Source organism: Papio anubis, chromosome 5 (genome assembly GCF_008728515.1).
Source record: "Papio anubis isolate 15944 chromosome 5, Panubis1.0, whole genome shotgun sequence".
NCBI lineage: Eukaryota > Metazoa > Chordata > Mammalia > Primates > Cercopithecidae > Papio > Papio anubis.
The window spans coordinates 78,002,387-78,017,673 of NC_044980.1; the positions used below are offsets into that span (position 1 = coordinate 78,002,387).

The following is a 15,287-nucleotide window of genomic DNA, read 5'->3' on the forward strand; positions in this document are numbered from 1 at the left end:
AGATGGCTGGGTCATATAGTACTTCTAGTTCTAGATTGTTGAGAAATCACCATACTGTTTTCCACAATGGTTGAACTAGTTTACAATCCCACCAACAGTATAAAAGTGTTCCTATTTCTCCACATTCTCTCCAGCACCTGTGGTTTCCTGACTTTTTAATGATTGCCATTCTATCTTCTGTAAGATGGTATCTCATTGTGGTTTTGATTTACATTTCTCTGATGGCCAGTGATGATGAGCATTTTTTCATGTGTCTGTTGGCTGTATGAATGCCTTCTTTTGAGAAATGTCTGTTCATATCCTTTGCCCACTTTTTGATGGGGTTGTTTGATTTTTCTTGTAAATTTGTTTGAGTTCTTTGTAGGTTCTGGATATTAGCCCTTTGTCAGATGAGTAGATTGCAAAAATTTTCTCCCATTCTGTAGGTTGCCTGTTCACTCTGATGGTAGTTTCTTTTGCTATGCAGAAGCTCTTTAGTTTAATTAGATCCCATTTGTCAATTTTGGCTTTTGTTACCATTGCTTTTGGCATTTTAGACATGAAGTTCTTGCCCATGCCTATGTCCTGAATGGTATTACCTAGGTTTTCTTCTAAGATTTTTATGATATTAGGTCTAACATTTAAGTCTTTAATCCATCTTGAATTAATTTTTGTATAAGGAGTAAGGAAAGGATCCAGTCTCAGCTTTCTATTTATGGCTAGCCAATATTCTCAGCACTATTTGTTAAATAGGGAATCCTTTCCCTATTTCTTGTTTTTCTCAGGTTTGTCAAAGATCAGATGGCTGTAGATGTGTGGTATTCTTTCTGAGGGCTCTCTTCTGTTCCATTGGTCTATATCTCTGTTTTGGTACCAGTACCATGCTGTTTTGGTTACTGTAGCCTTGTAGTATAGTTTGAAGTCAGGTAGTGTGATGCCTGCAGGTTTGTTCTTTTAAGTTAGGATTGTCTTGGCAATATGGGGTCTTTTTTGGTTCCATATGAACTTTAAAGCAGTTTTTTACAAGTCTGTGAAGAAAGTCATTGGTAGCTTGATGGGGATGGCATTGAATCTATAAATTACCTTGGGCAGTATGCCCATTTTCATAATATTGATTCTTCCTATCCATGAGCATGGTATGTTCTTCCATTTGTTTGTGTCCTCTTTTATTTCACTGAGCAGTGGTTTGTAATTCTCCCTGAAGAGGTCCTTTACATCTCTTGTAAGTTGAATTCCTAGGTATTTTATTCTCTTTGAAGCAATTGTGAATGGAAGTTCATTCATGATTTGGCTCTCTGTTTGTCTTGTTACTGGTGTATAAGAATGCTTGTGATTTTTGCACATTGATTTTGTATCCTGAGACTTTGCTGAAGTTGCTTATCAGCTTCAAGAGATTTTGGGCTGAGACAATGAGGTTTTCTAAATATACAATCATGTCATCTGCAAACAGGGACAATTTGACTTCTTCTTTTCCTAACTGAATACCCTTGATTTCTTTCTCTTGCCTGATTGCCCTAGCCAGAACTTCCAACACTATGTTGAATAGGAGTGGTGAGAGAGGGCATCCCTGTCTTGTGCCAGTTTTCAAAGGCAATGCTTCCAGTTTTTGCCCATTCAGTATGATATTGGCTGTGGGTTTGTCATAAATAGCTCTTATTATTTTGAGATACATTCCATCAATACTGAATTTATTGAGCGTTTTTAGCATGAAGGGCTGTTGAATTTTGTCAAAGGCCTTTTCTGCATCTATTGAGATAATCATGTGGTTTTTGTCTTTGGTTCTGTTTATATGCTGGATTACATTTATTGATTTGCATATGTTGAACCAGCCTTGCATCCCAGGGATGAAGCCCACTTGATCATGGTGGATAAGCTTTTTGATGTGCTGCTGGATTCGGTTTGCCAGTATTTTATTGAAGATTTTTGCATTGATGTACATCAGGGATATTGATCTAAAATTCTCTTTTTGTATTGTGTCTCTGCCTGTCTTTGGTATCAGGATGATGCTGGCCTCATAAAATGAGTTAGGGAGGATTACCTCTTTTTCTATTGATTGGAATAGTTTCGGAAGGAATGGTACCAGCTCCTCCTTGTACCTCTGGTAGAATTTGGCTGTGAATCTGTCTGGTCCTGGACTTTTTTGGTTGCTCAGCTATTAATTATTGCCTCAATTTCAGAGCCTACTATTGGTCTATTCAGGGATTCAACTTCTTCCTGGTTTAGTCTTGGGAGAGTGTAAGAGTCCAGGAATTTCTGGCTTTTCTGGCCTGCTTTTTCCCCATCTTTGTGGTTTTATCTGCCTTTGGTCTTTGATGATGGTGGTGTACTGATGGGGTTTTGGTGTGGGTGTCCTTTCTATTTTTTAGTTTTCCTTCTAACAGTCAGGACCCTCAGCTGCAGATCTGTTGGAGTTTGCTTGAGGTCCACTCCAGACCCTTTTTGCCTGGGTATCAGCAGCGGAGGCTGCAGACGATAGAATATTGCTGAACAGCGAGTGTTGCTGTCTGATTCTTGCTCTGGAAACTTTGTTTCAGAGGTGTGCAGTGCCAATCTGCACCTAGTGGGGTATGTCTCCCCGTTAGGTTGCTCAAGGATCAGGGACCCACTTGAGCATGTATTCTGCCCATTCTCAGATCTCAACCTCCGTGCTGGGAGACCCACTGCTCTCTTCAAAGTTGTGAGACAGGATCATTTACATCTGCAGAGGTTTTTGCTGCTTTTTGTTTAGCTATGCCTTGTCCCCAGAGGTGGAGTCTACAGAGGCAGGCAGGTCTCCTTGAGCTGCGGTGGGATCCACCCAGTTCGGGTTTCCAGGCAGCTTTGTTTACCTACTTAAGCCTCAGCAATGGTGGGGGCCCCTCCCCCAGCCTCACTGCTGCCTTGCAATTAGATCTCAGACTGCTGTGCTAGCAATGAGGGAGGCTCTGTGTGTGTGGGACCCTAAGGGCCAGGTGTGGGATATAATCTCCTGGTGTGCTGCTTGGTAAGACCCTTGGTAAAGTGCAGTATTAGGGTGGGAGTTACCCGATTTTCCAGGTGTTGTGTGTCTCAGTTTCCCTTGGCTAGGAAAAGGGATTCTCTTCCCCCTTACACTTCCCATGTGAGGCGATGCCTCACCCTGCTTCAACTCTCACTGGTTGGGCTGCACCAGCTAACCAGCACCGATTGTCCAGCACTCCCCAGTGAGATGAACCCGGTACCTCAGTTGAAAATGCAGGAATCACCCATCTTCTGTGTCACTTGCGCTGGGAGCTGGAGGCTGGAGCTGTTCCTATTCGGCCATCTTGCTCAGAATTGAAAATGCATAATCATTAAATCACAATATCATATGCAACGTGGCACAAGTGAACTTAAACCCATTCACCCTGTTATACATGGAGTGATAGTGGTGAGGACTATACAAAGAGACTATCAAGATATGAAATCTGCAATCTACAGAGACAGAACTTACTATGTGTTAAAAGAACAAGAAACATGAGCTGGGTCTAAAAATAGTGACTTAGCACGATATGGAATAGGTGATTTTGAGCAAAATATTGAGCTTATAACTCAGATTATCTTCTCTTCTATTATAAACAAAGAACTTTTCTCAAGTCTAGGTGGAAATAAGTGTGGTTGCATTTTTTCCCTGTGAAACATTGAGGCACAAAGGAGGACAACAAAAAAAAATATATTTTACATATATCTGTATATATTTGTTATTTATTTCAGCCACCGAACTTTGAAGGTTTTTTGGTGTTTGGGAACATTCAAGTTGATGAGTCTTGCTGAGGAAGCAATAAATACTTTTATCTATAAAAGCTAAAAAGATTCTGTGAATTCACTCTCCTAGCTTCCATTGCACATGACCTAAGCTCTATTAATCAAACATATGTGTATTAGACTGACACAGAAATGAGAGATGCAGATCTCTCTCTGTCTGGTTCTCTCTGTCTTTGTCTCTCTCTCTCTTCCTCTTTCTCCTCACAGTAGTAGTAGCAGCAAAGTCTGGTTGCTTTTACGTAAATAAAAGCAATGAAACTCCAGCATCTAGTTCTACTCAGCAGCAGTAGCAAAATTTTTCTAAGATAAATTTTTAACACTGCTTTGGAATATTTCTGGAAATGTAGCTTTGAGCCTTGCTCTCCAAGCCTCTCAACAAATCTGTGAGCTACCCTCATGTCCTTTTTCTGTTTAATCACCTAGCCAGCCTTTATTGCTTGCAAATATGAATCCTAATTGCTACAAGACTGTAGAACAAAGGTGAGATTTAAGGATTGCTCTTTCTTCATCAGACAGGATTAAGTGTTGCCTAGCATTAGCACACTTCAATTTACTCTGAATCAATACAAGCAACAGACAGAACTAGTAGTATTAATGCCCACATTGGTTTTAAAACTGGTGGCCACAATCTGTGATAATTTCGCAGAGCAGTGCTTGCATTTTCAGCTAGTACATTTTGGTAGTAACGGCAATTTCAGTGAGTGCCTTTTGCTTTAAGTGGCTTTTGGGAATTAGCATGGATTGACATGAAAGGTGAAAAGTAGCACTGGTGGCTTCAAAGGCAAAGGGGGATGATGTTCTTGTTATGACAGGGACAAACAGCAGTGAAGGTACCTCTCTATGACTGCATAAAACCCCACAGCTAGAGCAAAAGAGGAAATTATCAAAAATCAAACACATTTAAGAAAATTTGTTTACAGGTATTGATTAGACAGACCTTGGTAAATTTCAGAAATATTTGGGAATGGGAAAAAGTGGGGCTTCAAAGAGAGACAGAGAGTTCTAGTGAATTCTTTGGTGGGAGCTGTAACTAGACAAATGTTCTTTATTACCAAAATTATCTACATTTTATGACTGATTAAAAAATCTACACATTAATACATATATAGAAAAGAAAATGTATTTGGTAGGGATATACAAGTTATCAAAGACATACAGAATGTCTTCTAACAAAAGACTGGCTTCTGAACAAAATATTGTAGTGCCAAAAAGACATTAATTTTCTAGGGTTATTATTTATTTATTTATTTATTTATTTATTTATCTGGAGATGGAGTTTCACTCTTGTTCCCCAACTAGAGTGCAATGACATAATCTCAGTTCACTGCAACCTCTGCCTCCCAGGTTCAAGAGATTCTCCTGCCTCAGCCTCCCCCGGGTAGCTGGGATTACATGTGCCTGCCACCGCACCTGGCTAATTATTATATTTTTAGTGGAGACGAGGTTTCATCATGTTGGCCAGGCTGGTCTCGAACTCTTGACCTCAGGTGATTCATCTTCTCCGCCTCCCAAAGTACTGGGATTACAAGTGTGAACCACTGCGCCCAGCCTAGGGTTATTTATTAACAAACTTTCACAATGTTCAAAGTGTACAATGGTGTATATAAGCAAATACATGAAGAAAGGTATGCCTACATGTGGAAAATAGGTTGTGATGATGTAGCAGTGAGAATGAAGAAGTGAATATTCTAGGCACATTTATAAAAGAGTTTACGATGGGAAACAAAAATAGCTGGGTGGATAACAAAAAGTCTTGAACCCCAGAAAGAGAATGAAAACCTTCAAAAGGCTTGATTGGTTTTGTTGTCAAAGTGGTTTTTGAATGATGAAAAATGTATATTTGTATGAACTACAGAATATATTAATCTACTGAGGAATTTGTATAAAAGTATATTGCAGATTTTTTATCGTTCTATTCTGTAAATTGACTTTCATCAGATTTGCTTCTCATATGAATAATTTTCCTGTCTCTGCTTGCTGTTTATTGCATGGAATAATTGGCATTTTGATGACTATTCTGAAAGTGCAAGTTCTAGTGCTTGACTGAGCTGTTCCTACAGCATTCAGACTCTGAATTTGTGTGGAAGCCTTTCCCATTTCACATTCTAACTCAAATCATAAATCAAAGTTGTGAATATAAAGGATTGTGAATAGTACAGCTCTGTATAGATTCATAACAAACTAAATTAACCCACAGGCTAGAATGGAAAGCTAAGGACATCTTTCAATTCGAACCAATTGGCTATTGAAATAAAAATCTGGCAGCTAGAGAATACAAAGCAGATTGGATAACATAATCCCTGTGAGAGCTTTATTTGACAAAAACATGAGTTTCTCATGTCTTGCTTAGTATGTGGGTATGGTGATTTCAGTCACATTTTAGCACTTTAAAGTCCTTGGCTTTTCCCCAAAATTTCCTATTTAAAAACTGGTATTTTTCCTAAGACCTTTTTAAAAAAAAAAAAAAAAATCTACCTTAGTTTTCTATAAATTTTGAACAGTGTTTTATTTTGTGTAATATGCCAAAAAGTGCATTGTAAAATATAATTGTGTATATTACATTTTTAACAAAGTAATTTTTATATTCCAAAGTGTGATTCAACATATGCAATTAGTTTCTACAATGACAAAAATATTTCCTCAAATGCCAACTCATCAAGATTTGTTTCAAATTGTACTTACATACAAGCTGGGCTTTTTTTCTTTAGAAAAAGCAATTATTTTGTCAAATAGTATTTCTTTTACTGTTTTTTCTCTTTCGTCTTTGTTTTCCTCTGGATATTTTATTTTTGATTCTCGTATTAGAAAGAAAGAAACATGAAACTAAAATGTGGCCATTTTAAGCATAGATTCTCAACATGTACATGATACAGTAAAATACTAAATAAACTTCCTGAAATACCCAGGGTAGTAGACGAAGCCTCACTTTCATGTTTTCTGGTACTGTATAGAGTTTACAGTATTTCTAGGAAAGACAGATTATTTTTGTAGCCATTCCTACAAATATTGTCTAAATGGTGTTATAATTAGAAAGGCAAAAGATTCAGACTTGCTTTCTTTATTCTGTTAATATTATGCAAATCCAGATGATATATGAAATTAAGGAGTTTTCCTACATTATCTTGAAAATTCAAAAGGTTATATATGTACTATATAAAATACATATATTTAAGTTAAATAAAATATATCTGACTTGAAGGCTTTTTTATATCCTTAAAATGATTGTATTGATCTACAAACTTTTCAATAGTCAAATTATTATTATTATTTTTTTTAGTTTATAGAATATAAAATAGAGATGTAAAATCCAAACTAGAAATAAGTTTAAAAATCAGTGCCTACTATCTGTGACTATTTAACTTATATTTGTAGCATTGGTATCATGAGTCATGATAGTAATTGTAAATTAAGACTACAAAAGACAATAGCTAAAAATATGGGATGTGTAATTTATATTCACTCATCTACTTTAATGAGGATATCTTTATCCGATACTGATATATTATTAACAGTTTGAAAAAAAATGAAAATGCAGAGAACAATCATCTCTTACAACTATGACTACTAATTGAACAAAAGACTATTTTTTTCAATCTGCAAAGCATGACAGTTTTATACTTTGGATATGTTTATTAATATATCAAAACTAGTTTATTTTTAAAAATCAAGTATCTGCCAGTGTCAGTGCTACCTGATATTAATATTTAGTTAAGTACTTCAAGAACACTATTGACTTTTTCAGTCTTTCTCTATATTCAATTATATAGGCATTCATTCAACAGCCATTTGTTGGGAATTTACTCAGCAGTGGTGCTAGGAATTCCCTTTGAAGTCGGTGTTTGCTTCCATGACTCTGAAATAGTATTCTAGGTGGGCAATAGGAATAATAATGCAGAAAGGTTAGCAGAGTCTGGATCCTTAAGGTGTAAAAATCCGTAATCTCCGTGGTAAATAACTAATCTCTAGCCTTTTTTTTGTATGTGTGTGAAAAAAGAAATCAACTTCCATATTGTTTAAGTCACTATTATGTTGCAGGTTAGTATTGACAAGTAGCACAGTCATTGATATGCAAATTATTATGAGACACAAAAAGGTTTTTAAGGTATTGAATAGGAGAAAAAATATAAAAGGATCTTTGGAGTGATGAGCTAGATCAAGGAAAAGTAAAATTTAGGTGAAAGAGCTAAGAATATGAAGACCTAGACTTTTTTTTAATCTACCGATCTTCATTGCTCAATATGGGCAGGCTTGATCATCTGAGAAAGGTTAGGCTTTCAGTGTAAGATTGGGGAAATCAGATGTATTTCACTAACAATTGAGAAAGGACCCTGAACCACAGAGGGGGATCTTAGCCTTAGCTACAACATCTCAATCAGTTTAGTGACACCTAAGCCACAGGCACAGCTAACTACTTGAATTCCTGACCTATAGAAACTATAAGACAAAAAATTTGTGTTGTTTTAAGCTGCAAAATTTGTGCTGATTTATTACATAACAATAGAAAATTTATACACTAGACAACTAGGTCCAAACAAATAAAAGAACATTCTACATGAGAATGCACCAGACACACTCTTATGAAGTGTCATATGAAATGTACATTGAGTGAATAACGTACATTTTAAAGATCTCAGGTCTCTTTCTGCAAAGATTAATCTGGTTGTATTCATTTTTGTGTTTAAACATTCATATGGTGGTGTCTTTTATAAAAGAATCATACAAACTTTAAATACTTAAAGATTTATCCTTTTTTAAAAGTGAGATTCCTGGTTTTTTTTTTTTTGGTTTTTTTTTGAGATGGATTCTCACTCTGTTGCCCAGGCTGGAGTGCAGTGGTGCGATCTCAGCTCACTGCAACCTCTGCCTCCTGTGTTCAAGCGATTCTCCTGCCTCAGCCTCCCGAGTAGCTGGGACTACAGGCATGCACCACCACGTCTGGCTAATAGAGACGGGGTTTCGCCATGTTGGCCAGGTAAAAGTGAGATTCTAAAAACAGAAATATCTATGGACCTTTCTTCTTCTTCTTCTTCTTCTTCTTTTTTTTTCGGTCTATTTCAAGCCCCTCTTTTCCATCTACACTTGAGATGATACTACTGCACAACATCAAAAACTACACCTCAGTGTGCTACCCTTATAGCTGAAAGGATAATATAGTATTTATCAGAAAATTGGGGCCAGAAGAAGAAGTTAGAAAGCACTGAACTTGGAATCATACGTATCTTCTTGAATAAACAAGTATTTTTCATATTTTTCTTTTGCTAAAATAAACTTAAAATGATGTTAATATTATAATAAACTTTGGATAACTACAAATGTGTGTCTTTCTATAAATATAATTATATTTCCATTGAATTAGCAAGTTCCACCAGGAAGTTAACATAAATTTTTTAGTTTGCTTTGTGATTTACATAGGTTAACTATGTGCTTCTTAAACTCATTGTCTACATACTACTGAAGTAAACCAAAACTCCTTTTATGCCACTTCAGCACTAAACTCTCGTGTGAAATTGTACTCAGTCATACAGGTTGAGGGGGCCCACGATATCAAATGAGAAAACAATCTTAACCTGTGTTAATTAAGAAAAGACTGCACGTTTTTTAATGAAAAATTGGTAGAGGCATTTTACATTAAAATATCAATTACATTATGAAACTATTTTTTAAAAATTACAGTAACATTGTCACAGAATGAGTATTAACAATCCAAGTGATGAGATCTCTTTTTATGACCTGGGTAAATACATTCTTTCCAGGCATTGAGCATCATGGTTCATCACTGATATAAACCAGAATATCACTTTTGCTTGAAGAGGGAAACATCTATAATATTATTTGTATGTCTTACTTTAAAGTAGAATATTTCTAAAGATGAGGATATTTAAGTCAATTTATGTAGCAGTATTCTGAACACATGCATCACTTTTTTCCTGCCGTGAAATTTGCATATTATAGGACTGACTGAATAGTTATTTAAAATCATACACTGAATTTAATCAATTAGTATTCTTTAGCTCTGATGAAATCTCTATTGTTCTAAGTGCTAAAGAAAAAAAAAAAATTGAAAGAGGGTTAAAGAAAGTTTTCCAATCTACAAAGATAAATATTTTCAAAAAATAAATAAATAAATAAAACCCTTCCAATCCTTTGCTTTTCTACCTTTTACTACCTCCTGGCAATCTTCTCTGAATAGACTTTCAACGTACTTTGTGCATGTTTCTCTTGAGTCCCGGGAGGTGACCCCTTCAATATCAGGCCTAATGTTAGGTGCTCTTTTAGCTGGAAGGACCAAGTACATCATCTACTACTAAGCTGTGGAGGCAAGCTGAGGGATATATCTGGCAATATCATTTGAGCGATCTTATAGAAAACTTAATACATTTACCAAAAAAGGGAATAAAAGAGGGTAAAGAAGGAACAAGTTATCATCTTTGAACATATGGTAAATATTATCAACCATAAAAGAAAATCATAATTTATCTGGCCGGGAGACTAAAATAAATTGAAGACTCTGACATTCCTCTATTTCAGACATGTATTTCACTGCCCAATTCTATTTTGAATTTGTATAGGACACAAAGATACTAGGTCAATTTAAGCCTGGCATCCCTTGTCCCAACCCTCATTAATTCTCTGCTTACAATAGATGTTCATCTCATTCAGAAATAGAAATGCTCCCCAATCCACAGATCAAATAATTAGAATATGCATAAATCAATTTACAAAATATTTAGGAGGGTGCATTTTTGCTAATTTTCTTCAAGATAGCCATTCAAAATACAAATTTGGTTTTATTGAAAATGTTGCTAACTTGGTGAAAAAGCAAAAAGCATGAAAAACTTTGTTGTTTAGATGTAATACTTCTAAAATTAAATTAAACTTTCATGAGTCAGGGTAAAAGAATAATATCTTAATATCTGGAAATCCATCCACTATGATATAATATTTTTCATCATTTGCATAGTCCTCTAAAGAGAGAAACTAAACATGAATACTACTAACAAAATAAAATAGCTAATATTTCATAAAGCATCTGTTCTTACATGTGACTTTATTAAATTTCCTTATAATTTCCTGGGAAATTATAGTAAAGTCTACAAATGTAACTAGCAATATAGAGGCTTAAAAGTAATCTTTAAGCTTGCTGAACACATTCAAGCCTTTGACTTTCACTTTAGGCCTTTATGTAAATAATATTTTGCTTTAGGCATAACCGTGAAATTAATATAATTAATATATTGTCACATCCATATAATTTAGAAGAACAGCATTAATTTATTCATTTTCTAAATAACAGGGTTCGTCATAAGCTTTCTTAGCCAAGGAAAGAGATAAGATACTTCGTGACTTAGTTGGTTTGCAACCTAAACAGCACTTATTGGCTACACCGGTCTAGACACCTGTTATTCTGTTACTAACTTATATTTATGAAAGACTAGTTTCATTCTCTCTGACAGTAAGGAGAGTAACAGTGTTACGTGGGGTTGCTATCTCCTCTAGGGCTTGTACCTGTTTGGAGATATAAACTGGGAGAAGTTATCAGATTCTTTCTTGGTCTAGTTTTCTGAAAGCCAAAGAGAAAAGTGATTTAGCTCTACTTGAGCAGCCCCCCCCTTCACCACACATATATCACACACACACACACATATACACACACACACACACTCACATCACAATATCTCCATCATATACATTAATTCAGCTTCAGATGAATAAAGACAGATATCTGTTTCAACAAAGAGAGACACAGGTGGAAAATTTCTCATCATTTGTTGCCTTTTTCAACTTGAAGAACAAGAGGATCAATCTTTAAATATAAACTTCAAAGATTTCACAGTGAGAACATAGGGATGCAGTTCTTATTATTTGTCATTTATGGTCAAATGTAAAATAAATAAAAAGTAACTTGGAAATAATATTTACAAATAACTTTAGTTAATGAACAAAATATTTCCTTTATTATTTTAAATCTTTGAAAAAATATTGCAGGGAGCAAGTATTCATTTCTAGACTTGACAAGAAAATTTCTGACTAAACTTTGTTTGAAAAGGAGCTAAATTGCGTCAAGGCTGCATATGGAAATGCCTAACTGCACTTTCTATTGCATATTACAGTAAAGAAAGATTGTAATACATGGATCATATTTATTTCTTTATAGGTATAATCTGGAGACATTTTATGCAGAAGAAGAGCCAGTGGAGGTGGGGCTTTTCTGGTAATTATTGCTATCAGCTGAAAAGAGGTCACAGTTCTAGACAGTTAATTTTACTGTCTCCACTTTCTTGGGCCCACACAGTCCTATCACCCTGAAATTCTGAACCTGCATGGTCATGACTCTCATATCTTTTTGAAGCAGAGATGGGGATAAACAGAATATTGTATCTTTTCCTCTTACTTGAAAAATGTGAGTCTTCTCTTTTCCCAGGAAAGGAAGAGAGTTTGGCTAATTCATTTATGAAAGAAATATTTTACTTGACATTTACTGTATTCATTATACTTATGAAATAGATAATGGGAGTTACTGAAGGGAACTTTCTGGAATTAAAGTATGCAAAATATTTTGGTAACTCATAATATAGAAGCATCTGTAAAATTCTATCATAATGTAACAAAATTTAATAGATTCAGCTACTCATTTAAAAAACATATAAAGTAAATTATAAAGCATATTGTAAGAAGGCTTTACTGGAAGATCTAGATAAGCTATTATGCATGTTTAATAAGTGAATATAAGCTATTACCATATGCTTTGAGTAGCAAGTAATTTAATATATTTGCTATATCTTGAGGGAAAATGCAATAGATTTAACAAAAAATGTTTGTGTTTCAAACTAAATATTAATTTTTTATTTGAACTAAGGAGTAAGGACACACTGCAAAGAAGAAGCCCTTTGGTATGCCTTCTTTTGCCCCAGCATTTTAGCTGTCCAAGTCAGGTAATATCTTTTATGTTCTTTACCATCTTGAGGGGAAAAGGCCATATCAATTCTGTCAAAAATATTTTTCATATAACTACCACTGTAAACTTTTCAAAATTATACATTATATAGTCATGAACTATTAAAAGTGAAAAATATAACTAATACAATTTTGTGATTTTAGAGATGACTGCTTGGCCCCAAAAATTTAGTCAAATATATGCAAATCATTATTAGAAAATGAAGACCAAGTTCCTTAGCTCATTATACATGACCTGCAGTTAATTTTACAACATCTTCCTTTCAGGCATGATTTTCCAAAAGACAAGGGTAATCATTGCATTAGTCTGGTTAAGCTAGATTATGCAGCAGTAAATATCAACTTCAAAATCTCAGCAATTTAATATAGCAAGTTTATTCTCATTCAGTGTTCATGATAAGTTTGAGTAACTCTCTTGTATGGCTGCCTTCTGACTGCTATCCAACCTCCTTTGGTACTCTAGGTGCTGCCATCTCACCCTGAGTCTTTGTTCCCATGGCTGGGAAAGAAGGACGATGGAGAAGTCACAGTTATTCTATTTTTTGTCTCAGAAGTTGCATGGATCACTTCTGATTATCATCCATAAAATATAATTAATCTAATTATTTTAACTACAAGAGCACTGAGAACATTGTTACTTCTGTGACCAGGAAGAAGAAAAGTAGATGATGGTTGAATACTAGAAATGCCTTACTAATAATGTCTGTCTCATCATCATGCTTGTATTCTTGTAAGTCATAGTATCTATTTTGAATTGGATAGCCTCTGCCACTTTTTATATGTGTAATTTTATTTAATTTATGATTCATCCTGCTTTCTTCACCTGTATATATGATCTGGAACAGTGATACTATAATAATTTTTTGTACCTAGTACTACATATTAAATTTTAAAAAGCCCTTGCACATAGTAAATGTTCAACGAAGCTTTGTTAAAATAATAAGGAAATGAATAAATGGTAGCTGGCCATTCAGCAGTACTCTCTTGTGGATAATTTTAACATATTGTCACTACTCTGGCAACATGTCTATGTTCTATTTGTGCTTCAAATGAAACCTTCTCAATAGAGCCATATCTTAACAGGCCAACTGGTGTGTCGTCTCTAGCCATTAAAATTTAGAGCTCTGGTTATCAGAAATTCTCATTTATCATTCCCCATACACCACAATAGTGTGTAAGTAGAAAACATGATGGGTTGGAGTTAGCAGTTGGGTTCCAAGCCCAGCTACTGACTTACTGTGTGACCTTGGGCAGATGATTTAAAATCTCTGGCTTATTTACTTCATTTGTGACGTGGAGTAAAAATAATAGCAACAATTTCATTGACTTTTAAAAAATTCAATGTGATACTCCCTGAAAAACACTTACAAAAAAAGCTTGAATCAGATGGGCAAAGCATTCTATTAAATTTAAACTGTATATATTTGACATAGAGCTTTAGTCTTTGGATATTATACCCTTAAAATTAGGAATCATCGAATATTTGTTGCAAAAATAAATATTAATACCAGGATTAAGGACTTTCCTTAGAAAGTGTCAATACTACTGATTCTACCCCCAAATATATATTATATATATATATACACACACACACACACACACCCATACACACACATACGAACGCACATATATATGTATATATACATCCAAGGATTCAAATACTAGAAAATAGAAGAGGTTTAGAATTTGTAATCCAAACATAAGCTTTTCTGGATAAGATAGGCTAGAGACAATTTGAGAATAAGATTTGTATATGAATACTCACCACTGCTTCAGAGCTGTTTTCTGTTGTATTGAACCCACAGTATTGATCTGTATATTCTAATAAATGTGCAGAGGTATTTCTATAGGCTTCTTATAGTATCAATCTGACTCTGAAATTTAGGAAACACAATATTAAATCTTGATTTCTTTTTGACTGGCTACATAAATTATAGCTAGTTTTCAAAGAATGTATTTCCAAAGACATTATTAAAGAAGTTAGGTGAAGCCTGAATGATTCTATAGAAATAAATGAAACAAAAACACCTTTCCCCTCACATTGTAAAACTAATGCTTTGTTATTGGAGAAAATTTCAAGAATATCTCAAGTCAAAATAGTTGAATACTCATTTTCTGTGATATGACAATACACTTGCTCCGATACTATGACTGTAATATCATAAGTCTTTGGTTGAAATAGAAATGTTTTACCTATGGAAGTAAAACACAAGGGTACCAACACCTTATGTGCTTTGGCATGAATTATTTTATCACTTTTTCTTGCAAGACACCTAAGTATATATAGAAATTTATGCAGAAACGGGTTATTTCAATTGAGATGGTAAAAGATATTTCCAGAATGTGGAAATCTGCTCAGGAAATATAAGCTTATTTGGATTCAATATAAGTGAGCTAATTAGTAACAGGGTAGCAAAAACATAAGGTATTTAAAAGGGCTAAGGTTCACCAAAGAATGATAATTTATTTTAACTTCTTGGCACCTAGTGTCAGGTTTTAACTTCTTAGAGCCTAATTACTATTTTTCACATCTTCATTTTATGTGATAAATTATTTTTATACATTTGCTTGTAATATTATATATTTTTGCA

The 15,287-nt window shown here is 34.6% G+C and overlaps 1 long non-coding RNA gene across 1 annotated transcript in view; it reads right to left on the minus strand.

The window, feature by feature from the left end:
- The window catches only part of LOC116274923, a 33,972-nt gene extending 21,724 nt beyond the window's left edge, over positions 1-12,248 (minus strand). The window contains exon 1 of the long non-coding RNA XR_004183760.1: positions 11,248-12,248. This is a non-coding gene — a long non-coding RNA (uncharacterized LOC116274923). The remainder of the gene's footprint in view (positions 1-11,247) is intronic.
- Between the last annotated feature and the right edge of the window lie 3,039 nt (positions 12,249-15,287).